At 42.2% G+C, this 15,436-nt stretch overlaps 1 protein-coding gene and 1 pseudogene across 1 annotated transcript in view; one reads left to right on the plus strand and one right to left on the minus strand.

Moving 5' to 3' along the window:
• The window catches only part of LOC124731761, a 764,200-nt gene that overhangs the window by 363,281 nt on the left and 385,483 nt on the right, over window positions 1-15,436 (minus strand). The gene's annotated exons all lie outside the window — the stretch shown is intronic.
• LOC124726079 lies at window positions 11,419-11,536 on the plus strand (annotated as a pseudogene).

Genomic DNA, 15,436 nt, shown 5'->3' on the forward strand with positions numbered 1-15,436 from the left:
GTACACGTTTCATTACCTGTTAATTCAAAATTCACTACTTTTCAGCATAATATGCGTTTCTTCTTTCAGCTTAATAATCCATTTTGTATTTTTTCCAGGAGAAGCTATTCATGAAATTAATATGCTATAAGCAGTTAGTTATTAAACCTGTTCTAGTACTTGCAATTTTTTTTACCCATTTGTGTGTGTCATTCATGAATGTGATCACATATACTCTACTTGTTTCATAACCTTGCTACAGCTGGCTCATGACAAATGACGTTACTAATCCTTATTTGCAGCAATAAGTCAAAAGCAAATATTTTCATGCCCCAGCAATTAATTATCGATCTCAACGCAATGCATTGCTAGCACAAAAAAAATGTATTACCAGTCCCAAATAATGCTACCAGTTTAAGAGAGTTCTGAGTAATACTGAATGATGTTTTCTAACCATAGACCTTGAGTAATAGTCACAGTGTGTTGCATTTTTAAATATGTCCTATGTCACTTGAATGATGAGTTCTGAGTAATACTGAATGATGTTTTGTAACAATGTATAAATGGTATGCCAATAATTTCTGTAAATAATATTTTTGCTTTACTCTATAAATGCTATGCTAATAATTAACTCTCATTTTGAATGATGACTTCTGATGGTTTGTAACTGGCCAGTGAGTGCCAATGATTACTATAACTAAATCAATTATGTTAATACTATGTTAATGCTATGCCATCAATTAACTCCTGTTTTGAATGATGACTTCTGATGGTTTGTAACTGGCCAATGAGTGCCAATGATTACTATAACTAAATGAATTATGTTAATACTATGCCATTAATTAACTCTTGTTTTGAATGATGACTTCTGAACAATGCATATAAATGTTTAGTAACTGGCCAATGAGTGCCAATGTTCACTGTAATCAGATGACTTATGAATAATATTCTGTAATACTTCATACATAGTACAGAAATGTTTAGTAACTAGGCAATGAGTGCCAACAATTACTCAAATCGGTTGATACACTAGTGTAATTCTCAATGATGACTAGCGTAAGACTTAATGTCCTTCACCTTCTGACCTAATTACCAGAAATTACGGCAATATCCGTTTGTCCTGTCCATCCTTATGATCATGGAGCACCATATTTGGTTTCTGCACTAATTCTACGTTGGTGTACCCTATAGAAGTGTGGTGTTGACACATCATGCTGTCCACCATCTTGAACGATGGAGATGGTATTATGGTCCCACTATTTGGTGTACCTAATGTACTACCAAAATGATAACACTGAATATTAATACGACATTTCAGTGTCTTGGCCACACTGATTAATACTTCAGGGAAGAGAACTTCAGATTGTCTCACTTGGTGTTGTGCTTCTGTAGAAAGATATGGACTTTCAGTGCAGCTACGTGCAACATACTGTGCTACAACCATGATGCAATCCTTCCCTTTCCTATCCTAGTTCTTGTAAAATAGTAAAAAAACTACACTGCGTATGCACTTTATGTCATTTGTTAATATGTTTTGTACTCATTGCGTATACATTTTGTAATTTCTTGATATGTTCTGTACTCAGTGCATGTGCACTCTATTTCATTTCATGTTCTACACTTATATATATGTATATACTCTGTGACTGTAAACTTAGTTAATTAAGAAAAATTTGTTGCTCATGGCAAGTCCAATTGACTCACCATCGCTGCCAAATTTTTGCCCCCCCCCCCCCCCCCCCCCCCCCAGTGGAGGGTTATGTAAGAGGTCCGAGCAGATGTAATTCCGATGTATTGCTCATGCGCTGCCTGCGATATGCAAGGTATAAGAGAATCGCTGACCAGAGAGCAGTGTTGATCAGTAGGAACTGTATAGCTGTAGCAGTAAGTTGTTGCTAGTCTGCGCTAGTATGCCCTTGTGTGGAGTCTGCTCTGGTCTGGTCTGGTGTATCGTGTTGGCTGGCCGGTCGCGGTGCAGCGACGCCGGAGCCTATTATTGTATAAGGTAAAAAGCAGCCTCGCGCATATCTAGTAATGTTATGAGAACTCCCATGTAAATCTTTTAAAAATGTCCTGATAATAATTTTTGTCATATAAAGTAATTTCCAATTTAAAGAATTTACTAATTTCTCCAATCCATGATCATTCCGATTGCTGCAAAAGAAAAATCAGTTGCTTCCTTTCATAAATGACAAATCTATCGGCCAGCATTGCACAGAGCTGTGCCAGAAAAAGTTATTGTAAGAGCAGATAGTTGGCGACTTAATTGAGGTAAGAATTTTTGCTTTTTATTCAGAATGATCTTACAGGGCCATGACGCTGCACTGCTGTCGTCCAAAATTTACCAGGTTACTGAATTTATTTTTTATTACGAGGTTTAGGAATTTTTCTGTTTCGAGCTTACATTAAATGAGAAAAGAATTTTGTGGGTACATTAAATGGGAAACAAATTCTGTGTGGAGATTAAATGTGAATGAATTTCTGTAGGGAGGTTATAAATGGGAACCAATTTTGTTCTGAGGTTATACTAAAATTAGATTCATATTCATATTATCATTTATATTATATATTTTTTTGTGGGAAGGTTACAACCTACCATTAAAAATTTGCAAGTTAGTAGGCCTTCGCGGCTTCAATGAATCTCCATAAAATTCTTCTGAGAATTAGACGGTGTAATGTTACAAAATGTTGCTATCGTAGGTTGTTCCTTCGTGGCGTGGATTTTACGAAATTACCGACGTCTTTAGCCATTATTCTATCGAGTGAGGAGGCTGCCATAAAGATAAAAGCAGATGAACTCACAAGCCACCTTCAAAGAATTTAATATTAATCTCGTAGTTTTTATCCGAACTTTGCGGAACTTGCGGATGTTAGCAAATACTCGATGCTCGTAATGGAGTAAGGTTCAAATAGCTCTGGGCACTATGGGACTTAACATCTGAGGTCATCAGTCCTCTAGAACTTAGAACTACTTAAACCTGACTAACCTAAGGACATCGCACACATACATGCCTGCGACAGAATTTGAAACTGCGACCGTAGCAGTCGCGCGGTTCCGGACTGAAGCGCCTTGAACCGCTCGGCCACCACAGCCGGCAATGGAGTAAGGAAACTGCGTTTATAGTTTTATGCTCGAGACCTCTTCAGATCGAAAATCAGCTTTGCGTTGACTGATGGGAACACAGCTGCTGTTAGCTGTATCTGAGCAGCAATCTCCGCATGGTAATTGGCTCAAATGGCTCTGAGCACTATGGGACTTAACTACTGTGGTCATCAGTCCCCTAGAACTTAGAACTAGTTAAACCTAACTAAGCTAAGGACATCACAAACATCCATGCCCGAGGCAGGATTCGAACCTGCGACCGTAGCGGTCTTGCGGTTCCAGACTGCAGCGCCTTTAACCGCACGGCCACTTCGGCCGGCGCATGGTAATTGTGTCCGCTGTCTGTCGAGGGCTTTTTCTATGTTTTTCTGCAAGTTATTGTTCGACTATGGCTGAGGTCTTATCTGTTGAGGAGGCTGTCTTCTTTTCTTTAACAAACGGGGATTCTGTTATCCTTCCAAAGTCAGTTTTACCAACTTTCATTGCTGTGATTAATACGGTTATGAAGAGAATTACTGCTATCGCTTCGCCCTTGTCTACTTGAATCTTCATGTTTAAGTCACTGGAAGAGACATTGTAGCAGCGTAGGGTTGATGTTCCTGCCTAGCAATTCCGAACAGTGCTTGTTCGATACCAGGTGGTTCCAACCAATGACTTTGTCTATCTTCCTCAAAACTGCGGTCTAATTTTAATGCATAGTCTCTCACTCGTATCACATACTGGTATACCGCTTTTAAGTGTACACTCTGTAAGGAACTTTACGATGCGTATGGTGGAGGTTAACTCTTGTACCACGGTCGTTTCCCCAACTTAGTTTAATTCTCGAATCGTAAGCGAGAAGATCGACTTCCTATAAATCTCCGATTGAGATGAAATACTTCTCACTTTGCTGTCATCGCAATTTGCGAGATTTATACGCGAGGAGGTAGGCTACGGACGTTGGCTTGTAGTGTTTCGACCTTACAATACTGTAAGCTTTACTAAGCACTTACTGTTGAAATTTCATAATTTCAATAAATTTCACAATTTAAGGTAAAGGGCGTATAAATAATAAAGTCAAAATTCAACAACCTACGTCATTTACTGTTATTTATCGAATGCGAGGTCTAATACAATGAAGCAGTTCTAGTTCAAAACCAAATTTTAAATTGCAAAACATTACCAAGGGCAGATGCGACCTCTGATCATGATTTATTGGTTGTGAACTGCTGATTAAAACTGAAAAACTTAAGAAATGTAGGAAACTAAGGAGATGGGATCTGGATAAACTGAAAGAACTAGCAGTTGTTTAGAATTTCAGAGGGAGCATTAGGCAACGATTGACTGAAATAGAGGAAAAGAATACAATACAAGCCGATTGGATAGTTTTGAGTGATGAAATAGTAAAAGCAGCAATCAAATAGGCAAAGAGACAGTGCCCAATAGTAATATTTGGATACCGAATTTTACTGACGAAATTCATATATGTTATAAAACTGTGCATGTATGTTTCCACATCTTCTCCTAAACCACAAGACCGATTTCCGCTAAACATATTACACATATTCCGTGCTGCCAGGCAACAATTGCTGTGGTGGTAACAGCCACATACTCATCACAGTTCAGCAGATGCCATCATATACACTGAGATGTGTGAAAAATTGCCAGTCCTGCATCAAGTTTTAATACATTTATTCTTTACCAATAAGACAATCCTATAAGCGAGTCAGCCTAAGGAAATCCCTGATATCTGGCAGCGTTTTTAACGGCTTTCAACTGCGAAGCGCAAACGGCTATAGGCGAAAAGCATAGCCGTCTGTAGAGCTGTGAGGAGGCGCTACCATAGAGACGTTTACACAATCGCGTTGTAGACGCGGAGGCAGAGCTGCGCCCAGCGTACATAAACTGTCCAGGATCATGTTTTTTTAATTTGGATACTGTACTTTTACATTTCTATGTTGTGCATATTTCATTGTATGATTGTTTCACTATCTCAAAAGTGTTTTCGCGAACGCGCGAAAATGAAATGTTTTCTTATGTTCATTTCTGGTAGAAAATTTGCAAAATGAATCCCGGGGCAATGCCGGGTTCGTAGCTACTGAGAAAACAAAAAAGAGAAGCAAAGGAACTAGGCAAAAGGGAATGCAGACATCTAAATATGAGACTGAAAGAAAATGTAAAATTCCTAAGTGTTTGTAGGTAGATGACAAACGCACGGCTATAGAGGCATGCTTGACTAGGGTAAAGGACGATGCCGCCAACAGAAAAAATAAAAAGGGGTACTAGTGTGAGCGTGAGGAATTCAAATGGCAGGGCAGTACTCAACAGAGAATGGAAAGCTGAAAGGTGCAAGTTGAGGGAATACACAGGTGGACAATCTGAAGGAAATGAAGATGGCATTATAGAATCGGCAGAGGAAGTAAATGAAGGCGAGGATACTGCAGGGAGAATTTGACAAAGCACTGAAATACGTAAGTCGCCACATGGCCACTGAAGTAGGTGACATTTCCTCAGAATTATTTAAGATCCTTGTGGAGACCAGGTTTAACAGAATTATTCAAGCTGGTGTGTAAGACATACGAAAGAGGCGAAATATCTTCAGACTTCGAGAAGTATGTATGTAATAAAAATTCCAGCAAGTCGGTGCCGATAAATGTGAATATTATCGAACTGTTGGCTTGGTAAGTCACGGTTGCAAAAAATCGAAAAAAATTATTTACAGAAGAATGGCAAAAACGGAAAAGGGCCGATTTCGGGGGACATCGGTTTGGGTTTCGCAAAAAAATGGTTCAAATGGCTCTGAGCACTATGCGACTTAACATCTGAGGTCATCAGTCGCCCAGAACTTAGAACTAATTTAACCTAACTAACCTAAGGACATCACACACATCCATGCCCGAGGCAGGATTCGAACCTGCGACCGTAGCGGTTGCTCGGTTCCAAACTGTAGCGCCTAGAACCGCACGGCCACTCCGCCCGGCTGCGTTTCGCAGAAATGTACGAACACACCAGGCAGTACTGCTCCTAGGACTTATCTCAGAAGATAGGATTTCGGCATTTTTAAATACATAAAATGAAAGGTTATCGACAGTTTGCACAGACACCAGACTTAAGTTATAAGAATGTAAGGTCGAGGAAGGGAGGCATCAGTTGCGAAGGAGTGAGACAAGCTTTAAGCCTACCCACGATGTTATTCAATCTAGACGTTGAGTAAGCTGTGAAGGAAAGCAAGGAGGAATTACAGTTCAGGGAGAAGAAATAAAAATGTTTGTGGCTTGCCGATGACATTTTGATTCTGTCAGACACACCTTTTAAGTAGAAGGAGCCGTTCAAATTTCCAGCGTTTCTAACAGTTGTCGCCATTTTAGAGAAATTACTTTCTCTCATGATTGTGTGAAGGATTAGATTACAGGATACTAAAACCATTTCTTCGTGTGGGGTACCAAATCCACATTTGTTGAAAGAAATCGTTAAGGTTTCTCCTCTGCTGTTTGTTTACACGTATTCAGATTACTTAACTCCACATGATTTTTCCAATTTCGGCCTTACGCTCCATTCTCAAGTGCTGTGGGTGCCAAGATGTCGCAATACAACGTATCTGATTAATGATTTAGGAAAATTGTGATGGCTGCGGCTGGTCTCTAGGGCTGAAATTGCCCAGTCGTGTGAAATTAAGTGAATACATGGAAACAACAACCGAGGTAGAACCTTCACAATTTTCTTCCGAGATACTGTTCCTCAGCATGTACCCAACCTGACTATGGTAGTATGTTTGCTCACCGATTACTGTTTGAGGGAGAAATCTGCATGTAAAGGTATGCAGACATCGAAAATAAATTGAATTTCAAGAAACGAAATGCGTGAGAGCCTTAATCGCAACGAGGAGGTCAGTCTGATTGAGTTTTCTCATGTTGGGAGATCAGAAGGAGCGCGATCTGTTTCACTTGGTAAAAACTTTCTAAAGCCAAGATCGCATAAATATTTCTTTATTTACAACAGTTTATTTCGAGAGGCTTTACTGTCAATTTCTGAAACCAAAACTAAACTCCCCTTGAACAGGCCATGAAGGCTCAACGGTACTCATTGGCCGCCGTGTTATCCTCAGCCCACAGGCGTCACTGGATACGGATATGGAGGGGCATGTGGTCAGTACACCGCTCTCCCGGCCGTATGTCAGTTTCCAAGACCGGGTCCGCTACTTCTCCGTCAAGCAGTTCCTCGGTTTCCCTCACAACTGTTTGAGTTGCTCTTTCATTTGACATATCAAAATCGTTCAAATGGCTCTGAGCACTATGGGACTTAACATCTGAGGTCATCAGTCCCCTAGAACCCAGAACTACTTAAACCTAACTAACATAAGGACATCACACACATCCATGCCCGAGGCAGGATTCGAACCTGCGACCGTAGCGGTCACGCGGTTCGAGACTGAAGCTCCTAGAACCGCACGGCCACACCGGCCGGCCATTTGACATATCATTTATAACTGTAAGTTTAATATAATAAACATTATAAAGCGTTAAAACTCCGATATTCATTTATAAACACCCTGTACTTACGAGCTATGGGCATCACCCACAGAAAGTATACAGGTAAACGTTCATTTGAGAGACACCTTTTTCCATTACCCATTTCACTATGGCGGATATTTCCTCCAAATTTTGTCGCAGTTAGTACGGGCTGTTGAACAAAGGTATATGCTGAAAAACATCCTTTAACAAATTTGCAGCGGATTTCCAGTCGTACACACTAAATAATATTAAAGTATTTACAAATATTTCCATTTCTGGTGTCAGGGACTGTGAGACAGCATCCTTGCTGCCCACGATGTACCGTGAGATCGATGCTACCCGCGCGGCTCATCGTGCAGTTGCAGTGTGTCTCGCGCAGTGACAGTGCCCGCGGTGTATGCAGATGGGGGCTCCAGCGCGGTCTCACCACTGTGCTCTGCGAACCACCAGCCTCCCGCTGTCCGGCCCGTGCGTGCCGGCGCGCGCCGTATTGATCTGCGTGGCCGCGCACCGCCGAGCCACGCTCCTGCTCCTCTAGCACTGCGTGTCCCGTCCTGGCTGACACACACACACACACACACGCACACACACACAGTTGCCATCCGCCCGTAACGGCCGCCTGTCCAGATCCTATCGGGGCGCTGCTCTCCACTGCGACAGTCGCCGGGAGCCCTCCACCCCAGACCCCCCCCCCCCTCCCCACCTCTCACTCTCTTTCTCTCTCTCTCTCTCTCTCGCTCCCACTCCTCCCTTCATTGTCAGAGTATTTGCTCACGGACCCGAAGCGTTTTCGGGCTATTTTCTGCGAATCTCCGGCGACGGCCTGGGGTGCGCTCGCGTCTCTCGTGGAGCCCTCTCCGACGGAACACGTGCCTGTCTGCGTTACGAAGTAAGCCGGCGCGAGCCGGCATAAAGGCCGACGCCGAACAGTAAAATATACCTAAGCTATTGTTCGTTTTGTGGATAAAACGCTTGTGAAACTTTCGCTGCCTCAAATCTCGAGCTCTCGTCAATTTCTTTCTGCTGTGCGATGGAAATATTTTCACTTTTCTTAAAGCCACTTTCACACGAATTCATTTAAATATTTTTCTTAATTCTTTATCAAAAAAAATCTGTAGAATTTTCTGAAAAGACTGGTACCGTCAGTTGGATCCATTTTTGTACGTGGGATAAAGTTGCCTTCTTTTGAAAACGATTATGTCTGGCGTTATGCCAAGTTACTGAACTATTAGAGACGCCTCTGTTTGTATTCTACGCAGAAGACATTTATCAGCAGTCACATTACAACTGAAGCACTCCAAGCCATGGACCGAGACCTGTACTTGAGTGCTCAAGCAAGGTCAGACAACAAAGAAGGGGGTCCCAAGTAATTAAATATATACAGGGTGTTACAAAAAGGTACGGCCAAACTTTCAGGAAACATTTCTCACACACAAATAAAGAAAAGATGTTATGTGGACATGTGTCCGGAAACTCTTAATTTCCATGTTAGAGCTCATTTTAGTTTCGTCAGTATGTACTGTACTTCCTCGATTCACTGCCAGTTGGCCCAATTGAAGGAAGGTAATGTTGACTTCGGTGCTTGTGTTGACATGCGACTCATTGCTCTACAGTACTAGCATCAAGCACATCAGTACGTAGCATCAACAGGTTAGTGTTCATCACGAACGTGGTTTTGCAGTCAGTGCAATGTTTACAAATGCGGGGTAGGCAGATGCCCATTTGATGTATGGATTAGCACGGGACAATAGCCGTGGCGCGGCACGTTTGTATCGAAACAGATTTCCAGAACGAAGGTGTCTTAGGGAGCACGGAACATTCCAGCCTATGACTCGAGACTGGGGAAGACCTAGAACGACGAGGACACCTGCAATGGACGAGGCAATTCTTCGTGCAGTTGGCCATAACCCTAATGTCAGCGTCAGAGAAGTTGCTGCTGTACAAGGTAACGTTGACCACGTCACTGTATGGAGAGTGCTACGGGAGAACCAGTTGTTTCCGTACCATGTACAACGTGTGCAGGCACTATCAGCAGCTGATTGGCCTCCACGGGTACATCTCTGCGAATGGTTCATCCAACAATGTGTCAATCCTCATTTCAGTGCAAATGTTCTCTTTACGGATGAGGCTTTATTCCAACGTGGTCAAATTGTAAATTTTCACAATCAACATGTGTGGGCTGACGAGAATCCGCACGCAGTTGTGCAATTAAGTGATCAACACAGATTTTCTGTGAACGTTTGGGCAGGCATTGTTGGTGATGTCTTGATTGGGCCCCATGTTCTTCCACCTACGCTCAATGGAGCACTTTATCATGATTTCATACGGGATACTCTACCTGTGCTGCTAGAACATGTGCCTTTACAAGTACGACACATGTGGTTCATGCACGATGGAGCTCCTGCACATTTCAGTCGAAGTGTTCGTACGCTTCTCAACAACAGATTCGGTGACCGATGGATTGGTAGAGGCGGACCAATTCCATGCCCTCCACGCTCTCCTGACCTCAACCCTCTTGACTTTCATTTATGGGGGCATTTGAAAGCTCTTGTCTACGCAACTCCGGTACCAAATGTAGGGACTCTTCGTGCTCGTATTGTGGACGGCTGTGAAACAATAGCCCATTCTCCAGGGCTGCATCAGCGCATCAGGGATTCCATGCGACGGAGGGTGGATGCATGTATCCTCGCTAACGGAGGACATTTTGAACAATTCCTGTAACAAAGTGCTTGAAGTCACGCTGGTACGTTCTGTTGCTGTGTGTTTCCATTCCATGATTAATGTGATTTGAAGAGAAGTAATAAAATGAGCTCTAACATGGAAAGTAAGCGTTTCCGGACACATGTCCACATAACATATTTTCTTTCTTTGTGAATGAGTAATGTTTCCTGAAAGTTTGGCCGTAACTTTTTGTAACACCCTCTATATACGAGGCCTGTTCAGAAAGTAAGCTCCGATTGATTGCCAAATTGAAACCACAGTGAACATCAGAAATGTTTTACTTGTAACAATTAGCTACACCTTTCAGCTACTTCTCTACGTAGTCGCCGTTCTGACTTAGACTTTTGTCATAGCGTTGTACCAACTTTTCAATAGCCTCATCATGGAAGGCAGCCGCCAGTGCTTTCCGCCAATTCTCCACGCTGGCCTACACCTCGTTGTCTGTGTCAAAATGTTGTCTTCAAAGAGAGCGGTTCATGTGACCAGAGATGAAACTCAGGGGGAGACAATTGCGGACTGTATTGTGGGTAATCTAACATTTTCATTTGAAAACGATGCAGGAGCATCTTCATTGCCCCTGCAGAATGCGGCTGAGAATTGTCGTGAAGACGAAACAGGACGACAGTTATGTAATGTTAGCTGCATAGCTTCAGGCGAAATTTCTCACCAGGCCCTCGTACTTGGCGGCAGACACTATTTTCTAGACATCTTTACGCACTCACTGCGAGCTCAGAAATGAGAAGAGCGACGTGATGCTAACTGGGGTTATACTAGAGACACTACCCAACACATCTGTGCAAAGCTTTATCGGATTTTCATAGTCGTTTCCATTTCGCGACCGATTGGAGCTTACTTTCTGAACGCCCCTCGTATATATATATATATATATATATATATATATATATATATATATTCCTACGGAATACTGACTTTCTTTACAAAAACCAGTTTCGATACACTTTGCTACCATCTTCAGGTTTTCAAAAAATATTGCTATAAAACGTACTCATTTTGAGTTGGAACGTCGCGTTAGTGGCTAAGATGTTGGAAACTTGGCGCGATGTTCCAACTCAGAATGAACTTGTTTTGCAACAAAATTTTTTGAAGACTTGAAGTTGACAGTGTGCCAACGGCCTTGCCGCAGTGGTAATACCGGTTCCCGTCAGATCACCGAAGTTAAGAGCTGTCGGGCTGGGCTAGCACTTGGATGGGTGACCATCCGGTCTGCCGAGCGCTGTTGGCAAGCGGGGCGCACCAAAAATCTTATAAATGTTCAATGTGAGCACCATTTGTCGCACGGCACGCATCAAGTCAATAGCCGAGTTCTTCCCAAACGTTGATAAGTGTCTCTTCAGTGATTGTATCAACAGCTGCTTCAGTCCTGTTTCTTAATTCAGGGAGGCAGCGGAGGCACGTACACACGATCATTCTACATCTACATCTACATTTATACTCCGTAAGCCACCCAACGGTGTGTGGCGGAGGGCACTTTACGTGCCACTGTCATCACCTCACGTGCTTTGTAGAACGATGGGACTGGAGATACATCATCAAACTTTCGGAGTAATGTCATGTATACAACCCTAAAATTAACAGGGGCAATTAAGTGCGAGATTGAGGAAGCCCCAATTGAAAAAATCGCATGGCGTTAGGTCGGGTGAACGTGGAGGCCATGCAAGGCAAGCCCTATCATTGGGCCCCTTGCGGCCTATCCAGCGCTTGGATACAGTGAAGTTCCGCTGTCTAGCGGATTGCGATGGAAACATTGCGCGCTGCGCATGCGCACTAGTGCCAAACACAATTGTTTGAGTTGCTCTTTCATTTGACATATCATTTATAACTGTAAGCTTAATGTAATATATATTATTAAGCGTGAAAACCCCGATAGTCATTTATAAATACCCTGTATTTGAAGATATATTTAAGAACATACAAATAAATTTCAGGTAGTAATAGTAAATGCTTGCTTCGGAACAGCCTGGAGAAACGGTAAGATACCAGCTGGATCTCATATTGATGAGACAGAGGTTCCGAAATCCGATAGTGAATTGTTAAACGCCTACCCAGGACCAGAAACAGATTCAGATCACAACTTAGTAATTATGTAAAGAGGGTTGAAGCTTAAGAGAATAGTCCGGAAGAATCATTGCGGAAAGAAATGAGGAATGTTGATTAGTCTTTGATGTTCTCTAAATTTTTAAGTATTACACAATGAATATCACAGCAGATAGTTCAATTGAAGAGGAATGAACATCTCTAAAAAAATCAGCCACAGAAGTTGGACAGACAAATATAGGTACAAAGAAGGTAGCTACAAAAGAAATACTTCATCTGATCGACGAAGGAAGGAAGTAGTAAGATGTCTGCGAAAAGACAGGAATATAGCAACATGTCACTTAAGCATCACATAAATAGGATGTGTTGGGAAGCTAAATCTAAATGGTTACGGGGAAAATGTTAACAAATCTAAAATGAAATTATAGTCGGAAGTACTGATTCAGTATATATGAAAGTGAAAACTAAGCTTTGGTGAAATTAAAAGCAGAGGCGTCTGTATTAAGAATACAAAAGGTATTCCGCTGTTAGGCGCAGAGGGCAGAGCGCCTTTGCCGAGAGTCATCGAACGATACTATGAGGTGGAGGAGCTGTCTGATGACTTGATAGAAAAAGAAATGGGAGTAGATATGCCGAGTTTTGGAAGGCTTGAGGAACAGCAACTAAGGGACTTAGTCACGTGCTATGTAGAACGATGCGACTGGAGATACATCATCAAACTCTCGGAGTAATGTCATGTATACAACCCTAAAATTAACAGGGGCAATTAAGTGCGAGACTCATCGTACGATTACCTTAACAGCTCATACATCAATAATATACAGCAGAATGGAAGTAAATGAACGTGCGTTATATTATGATCAGATTGTACTTGGGAACGCACCAGAGAGCTAGTTCTCACGTTGCGCTTGATAATGGAAGCAAAACTGAAGAAAAATTAAAACATGTTCATAAGATCTGTAGCCTAGAAAAAGCGATCGGTAACGTCAAATTACAGAAAATGTTCGAGATTCTCAGAAAAATAGGTGTAAGCTGTAAGCAAAGACAGGTAATATATAGTGTCCACAAGAGGTGTCCCTGATTTCAAAATTAAATAATTTTGAAACTAAGATCAATGGTCGAGTGCAACAAACACATGTTTATTAGGAGAGCTGTAATAATTTCATACAGAACTTTCGAAATAGTTCAGAAAGCTGCTAAGAGATGGTGCAGTATCAGCGTACATAATTAGACTCGTCCTCTGCAAGCAATCTTTGCAGTCACATCACAATTTTTTCGAAAAGTTCAATACACCCAGTACGGGGGTAGCGCAAGCGACCAATGAAATTTGCCATCACATCGCGAAGAGTCTCAACGGAAATGGATTCAGATGCCATACAGTTCGCCAATTCACGCTCGTCCAGCATGGTGGAATGGTTCCTACAGACAGAGTCTTTCAATGCGCTCCAAAAAGCAGTACAGTCACAAGGAGACAGATCGAGCGAATATGTTGGCCACTCCACCCATGACCCAATAAATGTGAATAATCCAACGCAGTGAATCTTTTCAAGAAGTATTCATCAAGAATGAGAAACACCTGCTTCGTGCTATGTGGTCTGGCCCCATCTTGATTGAACCACTCGGTGCTTGGTCGAACCTCCAACGCTAGCTGTGTGATGACAAACTGCAACTTAACGTTCACTAGTAATCGTTTCTCATGTGGAAAAGGGAGAAATAGTACCACTGCTGTATACCAAAGCCCAAACAGTAACTTTGGGAGAAACAGTGGTTTTGTTTCACATGAAAAGAGGATTTTCGGAACCGCAAAATCGTCAATTTGGTTTATTCACTACTCCATTCAGGTGCAAGTGTACTTCATCTGTGAACCAGATGCAGCCAACATCAAATTCTTCAGTATCAATCGGTGTGGGATCTGGTTCGCAAAGTCAGCTATCTGTCGCACAGCTCGTACAGATAAGGCTGCGGATCATGAAGGGAAACATGCCTAAGCTGTTAGTATTTTCTGTGTGCTGGAACGCTTCAAACTAGTCTGTGCTGCATTTCTATCGATTTTGTTGGACAATTCCACAAACCATGACGTCTTTTTGAATAACTACAGTATGCTTACAAGGGAACCTCCCCATCGCACCCCCCTCAGATTTATTTATAAGTTGGAACGGTGGATAGGCCATGAAAATCTGAACACAGATCAATCGAGAAAAGAGGGAGAAGTTGTGTGGAAGTATGAAAAAAATAAGCAAATATACAAACTGAGTAGTCCACGTGCAACATAAGCAACATCAAGGAGGTTGTCAGCTCAGGAGCGCCATGGTCACGTGGTTAGCGTGAGCAGCTGCGGAATGAGAGGTCCTTGGTTCAAGTCTTACCTCGAGTGAAAAGTTTAATTTTTTACTTTCAGACAATTTTAGTGTAGGAGTAGACGTGATTATCATTCCTCCAGGTTGTACACCTCTTGTGCAACCGTTAGATGTGTTTGGTTTTCGGCAAGTGAAATACTTTGTGAAAAGATTCTATGATTTTGCGAAGCTACACAGGTACACAGAGCAGTATTGTTTACGTGATCGTGTGTCAATTATCAAAGTTCAGGCACTCACACATAATCAACTTCGCTCTCCAGAATTCCAGGACATGTTCAGATTTGCTTGGACATATGCAGGATTTGACGATGTACACGCGGAAAAATTTGAAAACGTTAAAAACATATGTTTTGACAGAGTACAGGGAAAACCGTGCGACTGTGAAACTGTTGCATTCATTTGTTGCAGTTTATGTGACAAACTCTCATGTTTTCATCACTTTTTGGGAGTGATTATCACATCCACAAGAAAACATAAATCGGGCAAGGTAGAAGAATCTTTTTACCCATTCGCCAAGTGTACAAGTTAGGTGAGTCGACATCATATTCCTGTCATGTGACGCACATGCCGTCACTAGTGTCGTATAGAATATATCAGATGTGTTTTCCTGTGGAGGAATCGGTTGACCTACGACCTTGCGATCAAATGTTTTCGGTTCCCATTGGAGAGGCACGTCCTTTCGTCTACTAATCGCACGGTTTTGCGGCGCGGTCGCAAAACACAGACACTAA

This window comes from Schistocerca piceifrons, chromosome 1 (genome assembly GCF_021461385.2).
Source record: "Schistocerca piceifrons isolate TAMUIC-IGC-003096 chromosome 1, iqSchPice1.1, whole genome shotgun sequence".
Lineage (NCBI taxonomy): Eukaryota > Metazoa > Arthropoda > Insecta > Orthoptera > Acrididae > Schistocerca > Schistocerca piceifrons.